This window comes from Pan paniscus, chromosome 6, assembly GCF_029289425.2.
Source record: "Pan paniscus chromosome 6, NHGRI_mPanPan1-v2.0_pri, whole genome shotgun sequence".
Lineage (NCBI taxonomy): Eukaryota > Metazoa > Chordata > Mammalia > Primates > Hominidae > Pan > Pan paniscus.
This window is the reverse complement of record NC_073255.2, coordinates 98,255,478-98,274,057: the sequence shown is the minus strand read 5'-3', so window position 1 is coordinate 98,274,057 and position 18,580 is coordinate 98,255,478.

Genomic DNA, 18,580 nt, shown 5'->3' with positions numbered 1-18,580 from the left:
TCCCTCCCCTAGGCCCCACCCCTCAACAGGCCCTGGTGTGTGATGTTCCCTTCCCCGGGTCCATGTGTTCTCATTGTTCAACTCCCGCTTATGAGTGAGAACATGCAGTGTTTGGTTTTCTGTCCCTGTGATAGTTTGCTGAGAATGATGGCTTCCAGCTTCATCCATGTCCCTGCAAAGGACCTGAACTCATCTTTTTTATGGCTGCATAGTATTCCATGGTGTATATGTGCCACATTTTCTTCATCCAGTCTATCATTGATGGGCATTTAGGTTGGCTCCAAGTCTTTGCTATTGTGTAATTTATAGATTCAATGTTATCCCCAACAAGCTACCCTTGACTTTCTTCACAGAATTAGAAAAAAACTACTTTAAATTTTATATGGAACCTGTGTTTTATATATTTACTTCTTATCTAGTTAATCTGGCACTCTCAGTTAATCTGGAATGCAGAGAACCTAGAGAGAGAATTCTGCCCTTATTTGCTTTTTTCTAAAAGAAGCATAGACTAAAGAAATTTCATAGAATACCAGATCGACTTTATACTTTAATGTGAAACAGTGCATACTTTTTTTTAAATCTGCAGGCCAGGTGCAGTGGCTAACACCCATAATCCCAGCACTTTGGCAGGCTGAGTCGGGTGGATCACTTGAGGTCAGGAGTTTGAGATGAGCCTGGCCAACATGGTGAAACACCGTTTCTACTAAAAATACAAAAATTAACTGCGTGTGGTGGTGTGCACCTGTAATCCCAGTTTTTTGGGAGGCTGAGGCATGAGAATCACTTGAACCTTGGAGGCAGAGGTTGCAGTGAGCCAAGATCACACCACTGCACTGCAGCCTGGGTGACAGAGCGAGACTCCATCTCAGACAAGAAACAAACAAATAAACAAATGGCAGTGACAACTCAAAGCCTGTAACATTAAAATTTTCTTTATTGGAAATTTTTCTATCCTAATCCGCAAATGGAAAATATGAAGTATTAGGTGTTTGTGATCATGTACGTATGACAGAGTATCCATATATCTTCTAACAAGGTGATGTATTTATTTGTTGAGTAAAAGATGACACCAAGAACAGACTTATTTTTAGCTGTGGTTGCCAGTTATTCCATAGAAAACTTGTCCTCTAAGATAGCAATGTCAGATATTTTTTAAATTTAATACTATATATGACCTCGGTTTCACCAAGGTTTTTACTCCCACAATGCAATGAAGGCAAGTGACAGGAAAATGGGACTACTTTTTTCAAAGTGAATGATCTGTCAAATACATAGTGAAGCCACTCAAAGTCAAACTTAGCTTGTTTTTGATATCTCACTGCAGGCACTGCTAAAGTTAATTGACCATCAATCAAGACAGCAGACAGAAATGAGTCATTTGTTTGTTTTTAATAGCACATATTATTTTTCATAGGAAAACTCCAAGTATTGTTCTTGGTCAATAAGTCTTACTGAACTATTGAAAGTAATGAGGAAACACAGACCTTGAATTAGTCTAGTCTGGTCAGAGCTAAGGATGTTAAGTCTCTCAATTTTCTGAAATACACATTCAAAGACAGAAATGCAGAGAAATTGGAAAGAAGAAAAAAAGATAAGCTTAGCAGAGAGAGAATATCAGAATAATGCTTTTTTTCTCAAATAAAAAAAGATAAGAACCTTATCATTGGAAATATGTGACATCTCAGAATAATAGGCTAGTTCTCTTTGTTCCCAGACATGGTTAAAAATGTTAACAGTTTCAATTTCCACTCCTTTTCATATGGATGAATAACATCTTTAAAAGCATCTTTGTGTATTGCTAGCTAGTTCTTAAAATTCTCATGTCTAGAGGTTTTTTTCTCTTATTCAGAAATATGTTTCCTTTAGAAATTTAATGACTAACTTATTTACAATAAGTTACGAAAAGTACTTTCATAGTTTTTAAAATTTTTCTTATGTTTTATCTCTCACAAAATTTCCCCACAAAATTTGCAGACCTTGGCTATGGTAAATATTGTTATATATAATATACAGATGAAGGGATTGAGGTTTATGAAACTTGAGTATCTTGCCTATATAGTTTTTAAGCAAAACAATCAAGAAAAATATCAGTCATTTGACTCTAAACTTAAGTGTTCTTTCTAAGATTTTATTCTTATTTCTTAAATAAATGTATCTTTTTTTCTTTTTTAAATCAGAAGGGTATTACATGCATATTAAAAATATTACTATAATAGACAAATTTATAGTGTAAAATGTGAAGAGCCCTAAATTCTTAAATTCTAGTGCTAACCATTGTTAGAAGATTGGTGTCTATTCCTCCTTTTGTTTTCTTAGTATACACATATTAGGATATTTAACAAAATAGGGTCATATAAGTGTCTTAGCTCAGGTTGCTGTAGTCAAATATCATAGATAACGGAAATGTATTTCTCACAGTTTTGGAGCCTGTAAAGTCAAAAATCAAGGTGCCAACAAGGTGGGTTTCATTCTAAGGCCTCTTCTCTTGATTTGTAGGCAGCTTCTATCTTACTGCGTGCTCACGCGACTTCCTTGTGAATGTATAGAGAGAGAGAAAGAAAGACAGCAGGCTCTCTGATGTCTCTTCTTATAAAGGCTCATCGGTCATGAGGGCCCTACCCTCATGAGTTTATCTAAATCTAATTACCTACCAAAGACCGCATCTCCACATACAACTGTTTTGGAGGTTAAGACTTCAACATATAAATTGGAGTTGGGGGAACAAACATTCAGTCCATAACAATAACATATACTTTACTGCAAGCTATTTTTATAAACTATATTTGTAAAATATTGTCTGTTTAGTACAAAAGCAGTGTATCATTAATTGAATATCCGCACACTAGCTCACCATATAGACTCAGTAAAACAGGTCATTTATTGAAATATTGATGGGCCAGGCGCACAGTGGCTCACGCTTGTAATCCCAGCACTTTGGGAGGCCGAGGCTGGCAGATTGCCTGAGCTCAGGAGTTCGAGAGCACCCTGGGCAACACGGTGAAACCTCGTCTCTACTAAAGTACAAAAAATTAGCCAGGCGTGGTGGCGGGCACCAGTAGTCCCAGCTACTTGGAAGGCTGAGGCAGGAGAATCGCTTGAACCCAGAAGGTGGAGGTTGCAGTGAGCCAAGATTGTGCCACTGCACTCCAGCCTGGTTGACAGAGGGAGACCCTGTCTCCAAAAAAGAAAAAAAAAAGAATTATTGATAAAACAACAACAACAAAAATATTCTTACTTATATCATTATTCACTGGACTTGGCAGTTCTGGCAGTTCTTATAGATATAAACATATTAGTGGGTGTAAAAATTTAACAATATAAATAGTACTGCTATGAATGTTTCTTCAGAGAAATTCTATGAAGGAATGTCAATCTTGGACTTAAATAAGTTAATCATATCAATAACTTTTATATCTATCATCCTATTTGGTTCTTCCAAAGACTATGTAAATTAATCAGAGTAAACATATTTAAACCTATTTTTACATATTAGAAAATTAAAGCACAGAGAGTTAAAAATACTTGTCTAAAGTCACATTCAAGTAAGAAAAACAGTTAAAATTCAGGCCCAGTCATGGGTAATATACTTTACTTTCTTTGATGCACTTACAAAAGCAGGAAAGAAACAGGTAGGCTTGTAAAGTAGAAACTGGGCATCATTCACTTGCAACCTAGAGCTTTTGCTTCCAGAATTCTCTTCAGGCTGCTTCCATACCTGTTTGCCCAGTGTCACCTTTTCTCTCCAGGGCATCTTTCTCATTGCACTTTAAATTCACATATAGTAACTTTCCAATTTTGTGTTCATTTCTTTGGATTTGACACTCTAGACAGTGTCTTTATTTCTAGGAAAAGATTAACTTGGAGAACAAGAGATATCAGCATGAAACATCTCACCTCTGCTGTGTACTAGAGTTTCTTCATAATTTAGTGGGGGATGTTCAAAGATTAGAGATAAATATGTGTATCAAATATATGCATATTATAACCTTCAGTCAATAGAAGTTATACAAGCATATATCTTTCTTACAAGGGGGATAGTTCTGTTGATGGCTTTGTTTTTGTTTCATCTAAAGAGGTCGTTTAACCCTTGTTTATAGCTGTGCATTTAACAAAATAGAACTTGTTCTACCAAAAAGTAAAAAACAACCAATTGGTCTAGTGAGCAAGAATTCAATTCTTATGACTTAAAAAGAAATTGGAGCAGGACAAGGATTATACTCATAATTTGTGTTGTCAAAAAGCACTAAAACTTTCATCAAGGAAGTAACCAAGATGGATCTGGTACCTAAAACATTACACTAATTAATACACAGAAAGGTGGAAAAATCACAGACTATATCTGACCAGGCACTAAAAAGTATATCCCAGGATTCAAGAACAGAATTTGGAAATAAAGTATATAAACACTTAGAAGTCATTAAATATGTTCCTTCTCCCCAAAAATTTTTTCACAATCCCTGACTTTTTTTAATCTTTATCTTACTTTCTCATATTGACTGAACTATTAATTGAATATTTATTAGGATTAACATGTCTTATTTTACAATGCAAATTTTTCTCAAAGTGATTGGAAGTGGGTGGGGTTATCAGTTATTCACACTTCTCATATGAATTAGTATAATCTAATTGCTTTTCTTTTCAATCCAGCTGACATCAGATTCAGTTTAAGACTGGGAATCTGAGCAGAGATCAAAGATTTAGCACATGGTGCTTTGAAGGGAGCAGAGAAGGTGGTTGTGTGTGTGGGTTCTTGGTGCATCAGGAGGCTGTGGACAGTAAAAAGACATGCAGCACCAAGGCAGGGGAGAGGAGAGTGCTATAAACAGACCTTGGCTACCGAAAAGCAGGATAAAGCCAAAGCCAGTCTGTCCCCTCCTGATGTCTCCATAGGGGACAAGTCCTTGAGGGGACAACTGAAGCGTAAAATAGGCATTTTCATCTACAACTCTTCATCTTCTATAGAACAACATTGAAGTTTCCTGATTACCAGTTCCCGGATCCGCACATCTCATCCTTCAGACATCGGTTCATTCTGTGTCCCCAGCTGTACCCCAGAACCTCTTCACCTGTGACTCAACCTACTATTCCTTCTGCTGTCTCTTTAGGTTTGACTCTTGTATGGACAAAATAATGTAGGTATTAATAGCACACACAGACTCATCCTCCTACCTTCTCAAGGCTGTTTGCCATATCATTTTCCTCTGCTGAACTAAAAACAAAAGGAAGGCTAAATTTGGTATTCAGAAATTACTGAGCTGACCTATTTATTCTTTATCCAGAAAAGGACATCACACCAGTATCAGGACCAAACAGACTAAAAGGTCATATCATAATAAAAATGTTCATTTGTTTGACTCACAGAGTTCATTATTTTAGTTCTTGAAGACTATTCTTGGTTTCTAAAACAGAATCATAAAAAAAATTCCAAACTGAGATAGTTTATCTTGACGTGCGTAATCATGCGTTTATACTTCACTTTATGCTAAAATGGAAATAATGTTTTTCTTTCCACTCCACTGCAAGAGTGTATAAAGATTTTTTTTCTAAGTAGTTCCAAATGTTAACCTTTAAAATATAGACAGATAAGTGTATTCAGATAGGTGTAAACTAGTTTCTTCTTTCATGGAATTAGTAATTTCTACTATAAAGAATTATTTTGATCACCATACTAAGGTCATGCCATTGACTTTGCTGATCCACACATCTCAGTATCCAAATGTATCCAATATCCAAATTTATATCCAAATTTACACCCAAATTTATATCTTGATATGTTTTCTAAAAGTTTTAAAAATTATCTTGATTTATGACATCTTAATTTTTATAGTTTTGTTTTGTTTTTTTTTTTTGAGACAGAGTCTAGCTCTGTCACCCAGGCTGGAGTGCATCTTGGCACATGATCTTGGCATGATCTTGGCGATCTTGGCTCACTGCAACCTCTGCCTCCTGGGTTCAAACCATTCTCCTGCCTCAGCCTCCCAAGTAGCTGGGACTACAGGTGCATGTTACCATGTCCGGCTAATTTTTTTGTATTTTTAGTAGAGATGGGGTTTCACCATGTTGGCAAGGCTGGTCTTGAACTCCTGACCTCAAATGATCTGCCCACCTCGGTAGCCCAAAGTGCTGGGATTACAGGCGTGAGCCACCGCGCCCGGCCCTATGACTTTTTAATTTTACTAACTAGTTGTCTAATAATTATTACTTTCGTTTTTGTGTTTGTTTTTCTTGGTCTCGTTTATTTCCATAGTTTTGTATTATAATCTGTACTCAATATTTTCAATCCTTAATTCTTATTCTCATTGTACAATCTATGTGCTTTTATGATTGCAGAATGTATGAGATGTATTTTATGCAGGTTTTTACATGTTATAAACTTTTTACTTTTAGCATTTTATCTTTTATTTTGTATGTAATTTTATCACTATTTTTTACTCCTAAATTTTTATTTTTCTGTTTCCTAATTCTTTCACTTTTTTTTTTAAAAAGGCACTTCTTTTAAAATACACTAATTTATTTTGAACTATTTTATTTTTTCTCATTTTAATCCTTTCTTAACTGCTTTCCATTTATTAATTTGTATCAGTTTTTCATATTTTTGCCTATTGTAGTGTATTTCATAAATTGTTTTATGATGTTCACAATAATTATGGCCATCTGTGAAGCATATGGACAAAATCCACACCACAAATCAGTCATGGGAAACCTTCTCTGATTCAGCTGTCTCTGTAGCAACTTGTTTGACAATCTAGATAGATTTCCTATCCTTTCAAGGAATGCTTAACCACACAAGTCCCTAACTAACGCTTAAGAACAAGAGGTTATTTCTTAGAGAGAAAATTATTCCCTCAATGCACATTTTGGTAATATTTGGCATGGTATCAAACAGCAATATTTTAAATATATTGAATATGTGATATCAAATAGCAATATTTTAAAATATATTCATTTCATTACATGATGAGCTTGTGTTTGTTGGTGTTTGTTTGATGCCTCTTCTGTGACGTAATAAACACTGGCTTTGGGGAAAATGTGATAACAATCTGCTTTGGCTAGGAAACTCATATCTAGATGATGAGGGACCAGGTGGTACTGATCCTCCCAACAGACATTCACAGCAGGAAGCACAGGAAAGTACATGCATTTGCTGCTTACTGATTATCTATTAGCAATTTCACTCTCCTCCCTTTTCCACAGGTCCATGGGAGAATTCTCCGGGTGTACATCTGCCCCCCTCCTCTCCCTTTCATTTTAATGGTCTAGGAGAAGCGGGAGAGATAGGACATTATCCTGAAAAGGATCATTGGTTCACTTATTTGGTGGCTCTCAAACATTTTGAGAAACTTTTATTGGGCCTGGACCCAATAAAAAGATGGAATCTAAAAGAATCTACAAAAGATAGAATCTAAGAAAAGTGGAGAGAGTTGATTTGCTCTGGAAATGTCCTGGGCTCCAAAGAGAGCTCTCTATCCTCTCTTTTACTTTTTCTCCATAAGTAGGAATATAAATAATACATTTCAAAAATTGAAAATTATGATTACACTCACAGAAGAAATTAGAAAGGCTCAATATGTAAGGAATAAGTTTAGCCCTTTTTAAGAGATGTCGTAAGTGTTTGGTAATACCTCATATTCATTCAAACTAATCCTGAGTATGAGCTTGAAGATGCAAAACTGGAAAGTGATGGTAAATGAGGAAGCTCTTATGTAGGTAATTTTTTTTCTCTGTCTAAAGTAAAAAATGTGTTCATGAGAAAAAAAAATGGTCTAAACACCATCAGCAAAAAGGGAGACAAGAGTGGAAACACAGGCAACTTATCTCCAGAGTTATCTAGGGCAGCCTTGTCCCATGGATACCAGGCTATGATGCATGTTGCACACGTATCTCCATGGCCAAGGTGCAGCACTGGGCGCTGTGGTTTATTGAGACATTAAGACTATTTGATGAAATCCTTGTGTTCCCATATCTGTGGTCAATTTCATCATCTGTGAAATGGGAAAAATACAGTATCTACTTCATAGTGTTGAGTTTAAAACATATCATGTAATTATGTCTCTTAGAACATAGTAAGTTCTCAATAAATATGATGTATCTTTGTTATTACTATACAATTATCAAACTTAAGGATTTGTAACTACTGTTACAAATATTTCAAGATTCTTACAGACATACATATAATAACCATAGTATTTTAGAACTTCTGTTAAATACAGGAGTGACATTATAAAAGATATTTTTTATCCTATAATTATAGGGAAAAGTGTTGTTTTTCTCTGTAGCAGTTGTCTAATTCATTATAATTTATAATTAATCAGTTTGTTTTTAAATAAGTAAGGCATCTTGTTCAATGTGACAACAGACCTTCTATGAAAGTACCCTAATTTTGAACCGTTGTACTAGCCAGCTCAGGCTGCTATATGAAATATCATACATGGGGCAGCTCAACAAAGAATAATTTTATCACTTTTCCAGAAGCTGGGAAGTCCAAATCAAGGTTCAGCAGGGTTCTTTTTCTAGTCAGGGCCCTCTTCCTGGCTTGCAGATGGCCAGCTTATGGCTGTGTCCAACATGGCAGAAAGAGAGACAGGGACACACACATTGAGAGAGAGAGAGAGAGAGAGAAAGCGAGAGAGAGAGAGAGAATCTCTTCTTATAAGGGATCAGTCCTATCAGATTAGGGTCTGACCCTTGACCTCATTTAAACTTAATTACTCCCTAAAGATGTTGTGTCCAGATATAGACACATTGTGGGGTAAGGCTTAGACATATGAGTTTTGTGGTGACACAATTCAGTCCATAGTCACTGACAATCCCAATTAGAATTGTCAGTGTCTTTTGATGAATAGGCAGCATGCTTTCACAGTACTCAACTGAGCAGAAGTACAGGAATAATAATACATTCAGCATGCTCTTTTCTTTAATGAGGTCAGTGAGATCCTTATATTAGCATGAGAAAGCATTCTCCTGCATAGACTAAGATAACTCGTTTTCAAGCTATGAGAAGAAACAGACAGAAGGAGGGGGCTACCTGTTATGTTGTAATGTTTAACATTAAGGATCTATTTAATATTTAAAACTTTATACAGAAAGTTTTTCAACCCCAGGCCACATTTGTTTACAAGAACTATCCACCAAAATGAATTAAATATATCTCATTATAGAAGGACGATGCTAACTAACCCCTTCTAAAACAATCTCATCTCCATTTTAGTTGGGGTCTTTATGCTTAAATGCAACATGTTAATTGAAATGAAGTTTCCAGTTGGTGACTAAATTTGCAAAAGGCATGCTAAATTTCGTAATTCTTTTGTCGATCAACGTTAGTCACCACAGATATCCACTTATGTGGTAATCCTCATGTATCAACAAAGAAGCCAATATGAAAGTTGACTCACCTATAATCTAGTCATTTCACATGCATGAAACAATCTATCAACTCATAAAATCCAATATATAGTCAGTTGCACATACTATGTATGAACATGCGCATGAACATATATAAAATTCATGAATTCTCTAGAAAAATGTAAGCAGAAATCTCTTTATAGGAAATCCAGAACTTTCCAGTAATAATGTCTATGTAAGAGATTTTATGTTAACATGCAATGCAGAGATTTAATGATAATATAGAACTTAGATAGAATTAGAGGAAAATTATATTCACGTTATCTCTAAACTCTGGGGTTTCTGAGAAGAAGGGTTAATGTCCCAAATAGTGAGGCTCTGCACTTTATATGATGAAAGATGCGCTGTAAAATGATGGCTCCAGGTCAGCTAAATACATTATCAAAATGAAGCACTAATCAAATCGGAAACACCTTCCCCTTAGGCACTGGAAAACCTTGCTGGGTTTTGTTCTTTGAAATCACCTTCTCTAAAGTGTTATAAAGATTAATTCAAAGACCAATTGATTTTATTTCTAGTTTTACACATACAGATACTTAAAAATATACCTTGTAAGGGAACAATCATATTCCTTCTGAGAGTGGTTTATATTGTTACTATATGGTTTGCTTTTCTTTTACAAATTCTGACTTCAATCATACTGTATTTGTTGTACTTAGCTCTCCTTTTTCAAATGTTTGGGAATAATTTATAAAATAATAATTTCTCTTAAACAACTTACTTAAATAATGACCCAAGTAATAATTATTTGTGCAATTTTATAGACAGGTCCACAGCTTATTTCCACTCCATGCATCAAAACATGGCTGACCACGAGAATAATAAAATAATTTTGTGCTAGGTGTGCCTTTTGGCTACATAGAACATAGTCATTTTAAAAAACCTTTAACACTCAATCCTTTTAGTAACACTGTACTTTTCTATTTTACAAGTGGAAAATAAGCAAAATTGACATACTGCTTGGATCTTTTTTTGAAGCAGTTTTGATGACTTAAAAATAATTCCCCCAACTACAGAAGTCTAGTACAATTGGATCTTTATATATTAAAAACAGATAAAGCTATACCACACCAGTTTTTCAGGAAGTGAGTGGAACACTACTGAGTCAGTCTTATGGCACAGTTTGAACTAATAATAGACACTTAGGATTATCCAAGAAGCTCATCTGGGACTGAGACAAGCACTTCCTAATGCTAGTCTCCTGGGCCATCATTCAAATGTATTATTATTCAAGTAGCTAATGAGACAAGAAAAGCTTGAACCATAATTGACTTGTATTCTCTTGGGAGGTCAGCTCTGAGAGTAGATTTAAGTAGATTCCCCAAGTGTACGGTAGATGGAAAGTATTGTAATTAATTTATCAGTCAAAACCAAGCTTGTGAGTGAAAGAATTGCCCAATTCCTTCTTTACCAAGTCCCAGACTCCAACCTCTCTAGGAAAAAGGAAAAAATAAACAAAAAAACTACTTCCACATATTCTGAAATATAAATACATATGTAACTGGAAACATACAATGTGGTATATGTTTATATATATAAAGTGTATGTCTGTGTGTGTGTGTGTATACATACTTTTCCAAATAATATAATGCAAAAAAGTTCCCATATATAGTGTAATTTTAGATGTCATAGAAGTTCAGTTATATTAAATATTGTGATATCATTACTTATACTAATATAAACAATCATATTATTCGACTATGTTGCATGTATCATGTCCTAAAAACTGATATTCAGCCATTTTATGGAAATCCTGTCATATACAACAACATAGATAATCCTAGAAGGCACTGTGTTAAGTGAAAGAAGCCAGACACAGCAAGACAAATACCTCATGATCTCATGCAGGTAGCAGCTAAGAAAGTTGATCTCATAGAAATATACAAAAGAATGGTGGTTACTAGAGGTTAGGTCAGTTGAGGGGTGGCCGGGGTGTTGGAAGATGTTAATCAAAGGATACAAAGTTACAGTTAGATAGGAGGAAAAATTTCAAGGGATCTATTATAGGGCAGGGTGACTATAGCTAATGATAATATATCATATTCTTAAAAATATTAAGATTGTGAATAAGTGCTGTCACCACACAAATAATAACTATATGGGGTAATGCATATGTTAATTAGACAGATTCAACCATGTTAATTAGACAGATGTAACAATGTGTACATACTTCAAACATCATGCTGTATAGAAGAAATACACACAATTTTTTCAGTCAATTTAAACAAATAAATTTGAAAAAATAAATAAGTGAAACAAAGATATTCCATCATAAAAACTGATGATTTATTTGCAGTTTTTTAAATTAATTGCAAAATATTAGTTCAACATGGCTAAAACTATTTTTTCCAAACTCCACTAAAATAACAGAAAAGATTTTTAAAAGAAAGTATAAAACTACAATCACAAAGCAGAAAGAAAAAGAGATAAGAGCAGATAAAACATTACAACATGTTTTTAGAAGACTGAAAACATACAGATGAGTGATGCCTGACCTTTAGGAGCAAAGAAAATTATAATCAGAGTACTATTCTGATGAAAAAAAAAAAGCATAATTTCTTAAGAAAGCCTGGCAGTTCAAAGTCTTGAAGAAGGCAACTTCAAATATAGAGCAGATACTAGGAGGATTATTGAAGGTCTACATTAATTGTAGTCAGCCTCCAGATCTGCTCCCTGAATCATTACATTCCTCCTGACCCCTAAAGAGCCTAAGGTTTCATTGTTTGGAATAAGTGAATCAGACTGGTCCCAGACTAGTACAGGAGAAGCAGCAGAGTAGCAGGAGGCAAGAGACTAAGACTGGGGAATTAAATGAATGTTGAAACTCTAAGGGCCTGCCCCCATTCTAGTGCTAGTATGAACTACAGCCAAGTGGATATTACCTGAATTGCTTCCACAGGCAGGAGATCATAGATTCTTCCCTAGGAAAATGAAATGGCCTCACAAAATGTAACTTTAAAACATTGGGATTCGGTAGTACACAAATAAAAACGTTATTTAATGTGAAGCCTGGAAGTCAGCAAATACTTATCATGCACATGTAGCTACAAATTTACTCAAATGTGAACAGATAGCCGAGGATCACCAGGCATTTAAGGAATGGCTTCAAGATAGAAAAAACTAAAGTAAGCAACAGAAGAAAAGGAACTAGAAGAGCCAGAGAAAATGTAACACAAAACTCCAAAATTAATATCTTCAGGGAAGGAGCTTATGATATTGTATGCATGTCAAAAAAAGTAAGATATAATAAAAAGTAGCAGACCACAAGAATAAAAATTGTTGTAAATTAATACTATGATAAAAATTTTAAAATTCAACAAATTAATTTGAAAAAATTAAGGAAAATCTTTCTCCTACACACACACACACACACACACACACACACACACACACAGATACATACAGACACCAAAAAACACTACAAAAAGACAAGGTAACACGTCACGGGAGAACAAAAGGTAAGACCATTAGAGGATCATTCTAGGTGGACCAACATCCAACTAAAAGGAGTTTCAGAAAAACAGACCAGAGGAAGGAAGTTATTATTGTCCAAAATTGAAAGACTGGTGCTCTGGTCACTATTGCCACGTAACAAGATACTCCAAAATCTAGCTCTTTAAACACTCATTTTATCATGCTCATGGTTAAATGAGTTGAGAATTTGGACAGGGCCCAGGAAGAATGGTTTGTTTCTGCTACACAGTTTCAGGACCCTCAGCTGGAAACACTCAATGGCTATGGATTACTCAGTGATAGGGTACTGAAATCATCTAGAGTCATCCTCACTCATCCACCTGGAAATTGATGCTGAGATTTTTTTGTTTTGTTTTTTGAGACAGGGTCTTACTGTATCACCCAGGCTGGAGTGCAGTGGTGTGATCACGGCTCACTGCAACCTCACTTCCCAGGCTCAAGTGATCCTCCCACTTCAGCCTTCCACGAAAGGTGTGCACCACTATGCCTGGCTAATTTTTTTGTACAGACTGGGTTGTGCCATGTTGCCCAGTCTGGTCTCGAGCTCCTGGGCTCAAGTGATCTGTCTGCCTCAGCCTACTAAAGTGCTGGGATTACAGGCGTGAGCCACTGTGCCTGGCCAATGCTGACTTTCATCTATGACCTTAGCTAAAGCCGTGTGGACTGTGTCTGAACTCTTCATGTGACCTGGCCTTCCACACAAAATGGAGATTACAAGGTAGGCAAATTTCTTACACGGTAGCTCAAGCAGCCAGTGTGAGTGTCCCAGCCATGCAACATGGAAGCTTCATTATATTTAAAGACCGAGGCTTGGAAGGTCACATAATATTCTCACCAATTAATCCTCTTAGTTATAAAGAAGTTGTTATATTCAGCTTAGATTTAAGCGGTTGGAACAGAGACCCCACCTGTTGAGTGGAGGAGTGTCAAAGATTTGTAGACATGTTTCAAAACTGCTGCAGTTTCAATGTCAGAATAAAGGTCTAGCACAGAGAATTTGAAAATTTCCTACATCAATGAATTGATAGTAAAATATCAAAATATTTGGAATTCATAGACATTTCTAAAAGTTTCTAGAAAGGGAAAAATAACCAAATATAAAAGATAGAGAATAAAAGTGATATGGGCTTTCTGAAGTTTTTTACTAGAATCTAAGATACTACATCAGTGCCTTCAATTTTATACATAATTAATTAATTTTTGACAATGGGGCCAAGAAAATTAAATGGAGGAAAATAGTCTTTTAAGCAAATGGTGCTAGGAGGACTAGTTATGCATGAGCAAAAGTATAAAGTTGTAGCCCTGTCTCATACCATGTATAAAAATTAACTCAAAATGGATCAAATGCTTTAATGTAAGAGCTAAAACTATTAAACTCTTAGCAAAAATAAGTGTAAGTGTTTATTAGCTTGAATTAAACAATAGTTTCTCAAATATGGCACCTAACACACGCAATAAAATAAAAAAAAATAAATTACGCTTCATCAAAATTAAAAAATTTTGTGCATCAAAGAACACTATCAAGAAAGATAAAAGAACTGGCTAGCCATATGCAGAAAACAGAAACTGGGCCCCTTCCTGACATGTTATACAAAAATTAACTTAATATGGGTTAAATGTTTAAATGTAAAACCCAAAACCAAAAAGTCCTAGAAGAAAACCTAGGCAATACCATTCAGGACATAGGCATGGGCAAAGACTTCATGACTAAAACACCAAAAGCAATGGCAACAAAAGCCAAAATTGACAAATGTGATCTAATTAAAGAGCTTCTGCCCAGCAAAAGAAACTATCATCAGAGTGAACAGGCAACCTACAGAATGGGAAAAAATTTTTGCAATCTATCCATCTGACAAAGGTCTAATATCCAGAATCTAAAGGAACTTAAACAAATTTACAAGAAAAAACCAACCCCATCCAAAAGTGGGTGAAGGATATGAACAGACACTTCTCAAAAGAGAACATTTATGCCGCCAACAAACATATGAAAAAATGCTCATCATCACTGATCATCAGAGAAATGCAAATCAAAACCACAATGAGATGCCATCTCACGCCAGTTAGAATAGTGATCATTAAGAAGTCAGGAAACAACAGATGCTGGAGAGGATGTGGAAAAATAGGAACGCTTTTACACTGTTGGTAGGAGTGTAAATTAGTTCAACCATTGTGGAAGAGTGTGGCAATTCCTCAAGGATCTAGAACCAGAAATACCATTTGACCCTGCAATCCTATTACTGGGTATATACCCAAAGGATTATGAATCATTCTACCCTAAAGACACATGCACATATATGTTTATTGCAGCACTATTTACAATAGCAAAGACTTGGAACCAACCCAAGTGCCCATCAATGATAGACTGGATAAAGAAAATGTGGAATACTGTGGAATACTATGCAGCCATTAAAAAGAATGAGATCACGGCCTTTGCAGGACATGGATGAAGCTGGAAACCATTATTCTCAGAAAACCAGCACAGGAACAGAAAACCAAACACCTTATGTTCTCACTCATAAGTGGGAGTTAAACAATGAGACACATGGACGCAAGGAGGGGATCATCACACATGAGGGCCTGTCATTGGGGGTGTTGGGGGCAAGGAGGAGGGAGAGCATTTGGGCAAATACCTAATGCATGTGGGGCTTAAAACCTAGATGATGGGTTGATAGGTGCAGCAAACTACCATGGCATATGTATACCTATGTAACAAACCTGCACATTCTGTACATGTATCCCAGAATTTAAGGTAATATTTTTTTAAAAAAAAGATAAAAGACAACCCACAAGATGGGTGAAATATTTATATATCCTATATCTGATAAGGGTCTAGCATCCTGAATATATAAAGAGTGTTTACAACTCAAGAAGACAAATAATTAATTTTCTTTTAATGGGCAAAGAAACAGAGTAGACAGTTCTCCAAAGAAGGTATGCAAATAACCTACAGGTATACGAAAATTTTTCTCAACATTATTAGTCATTATGGAAACACAAATCAAAATCACAACAAAACAACCCAAACAAATTATATGAACTGATGAATGGATAAATAAAATATGTTATATGCATACAATGGAATATTATTGAGCTATGAAAAGGAACGAACTATTGATATGTGCTAAAACATGGATGAACCTTGAAAACATTTTGGTAAGTTAAAGAAGCCAGATGCAAAAGGCCACATATGTGTTATTCCATTTGTATATGAAATGTCCAGAAAGGGCAAATTCGTAGAGACAGGTAGGGTAGAAAGAGATGACTGCTTAATGAGTACGCGAGTTTTTTAGTGGGTGGGGTAGGTGATGAAAATGTTCTCAAATTAGATAATGGTGATTGTTGAACTCTGTGATAGACTTATGAATAGACTAAAAATCCCGAATTGTACACTTTAAATTGGTTAGTTTTGTGGTATGTGAATTCTATCTACTTCATTTAAAAAGAATATGCCTATATGTGTTTTAGGATAAAAATCTTAATGTGCATCTGTATTAGCTTGTTAATTGTTAATTGCCCAAAGGAATTATATTGGAAGATGGGGAACAAAGCAACACTATTTTTTATTATATACTTTTAAGCATTATGAAATGTAAAACTACGTATTTGTTATTTTAAACTTCATTAAACATTTTATTATAATTGCTTTAGTACTATGATTTTAAAATTATATAGTTGTTTGATTTTTTTAGAATAATACTTATATATAGTTCAAAGTATTATTCATTTTGCAAAATACTTTATTTTACTTAATACACACAATTAGAAAATAATCTTGCCTGTGTTAATTATAGCATTTCAAAAAGTGTAAAATTTAATTATAAAGTATATCTAAGCCACATATTTTATTTTGTGTACCAATTATATATCCCAAGTACATATTGATTTACCATGCAGAGAATCGAACCATTAATTGTTGACACCCAAGGTGCCTAAATGTACTCTCTACTGTCCATTCAAATCGGTAATAATTCACTTTTTCTGAGACTATAATGAAAGCATTATCCTAATCCAAGGATTTCCCACAGATGCTAGGAAGAAATAGATCCTCTAAAATATAGAACAATCCTGATTTTTATTACTGTGCTTTGTTCCATTTGATTTGATGGAATTATTAGAGATAACATCTGTAGCATGTAAATGTTTACAAGGAATGGTTGGTCTACTAGGAAAGCATGTAAGTGAGATAATCACCAAAACTCAGCTGTGAAATCCAAAGTAGCTGCTTTCTAGGGAACAGGATTGATCTATAAGAATCTCATAGCTGGAATATTCCTAGAGTAGAGATATTTGTTGGCTGCCTCATTTGTATTTAGTTGTTAAACAGTCACATATATCACATTGTTTATGGAATATTAAAGATTTTATATTCAACTTCATCTCATCCTCTACCTGTTGGGGTGTATTTTGTTTTTGTTTGTTTTTCAGGCTGAATGAAATTTGGTTTAAGGCTTAGATGACATGGATCTGGCTTCCTTATTTCTGCTTTCTCCCTCTGAATTTTTTCACAAAGCACCTCACAGAATATTTTTGTTTAGCTATAGAGGTTAGACCTTGAGCTTAGTGCCTAGCCTGTGACCAAGTACATGTGTTTCTATTTAGAATGTTTGACAACATAAAAATTGATGAAAATTAATGAAAATGGTTACAATCACAGCAATACAAACAGCAGGAAAGGGCACCTTAGCAGGTGCAAATTTACAACAAAGATGCGAATACAGAAAGCAGAGGGAAGGGTGTCAGCTGATAAAGGGTGGAGCAAACTTCACCTGAAGTATTCTAAATGGGTGCTACAACTGGAGAAACCATAAAGTAAAGGGGAATTCCAGAAAAACTAAGAACTCAGGGAGCGGAGTGTAAATTGAAGAAAGGCTGGAGTGAGGGTTGGTGCATCGAAAAGTTGAACTAACTGGAAGTCTATAAGGAAGATCCTTTCCTCCAATACCTCAATACTTGACCTACAGTCACACGTTAAGTTTAACAAAAATAGTCAGGAATCTTTCTTTTTATGAAAGTGTCTTAGGAGAACCAGGAAAAATTGTGTGAAAGCACCACAGAGCAGAAACTCCTTCCTTTTGGCATTTGGGATGCACCATCAGAACTGCTGGCTCTGTAACATTCACTCCAAACTGAAGAAGTTGTCGTTAGGAAGTCCCAACAGCTTTTCACTGCCCCTAGTCACACTTTTTATTGTTAAATATGGACAGATAATAATGGATCATGTGACATTTGAAAAAAGCTTTATTGTAAAAGCATAGCCAAACAGGTATCAACCTAAAGAAAGAAACTGAGGCAACATTATTATAAGTAGAGGGTTTCTTTGGGCCAAATTTGAGTCCTTCAACTTGAGAGACAGGTTCAAATTGCCCTGATTATATGCTTTGATTAGCAACGTTACAAGTGTGCTTTTAAAGGAAAAATGAAGGGGCAGCTTCTAAGTTGAACATAAGCTATTGATTAAGTATACATTGTTCTTTGCATTGCAAATTCCAGGAGCATGAAGATAATGGGTGAGGGTCACATTGTGCAACTTGTGATAGCATTTTAGGTAACTTATCAGTGAGTGTGGAAACTACAGGGAAGGAAAGAAAGAACAATTTGCCTTTAAACACTTCCCCACAATGAGGCATGTGTGGGTGGGTGTCCCCCAGCCTTATGAAGGCTTATTCTCATTTCTCTCTGAGTTTGGTAAGTTTTGCATACTTTA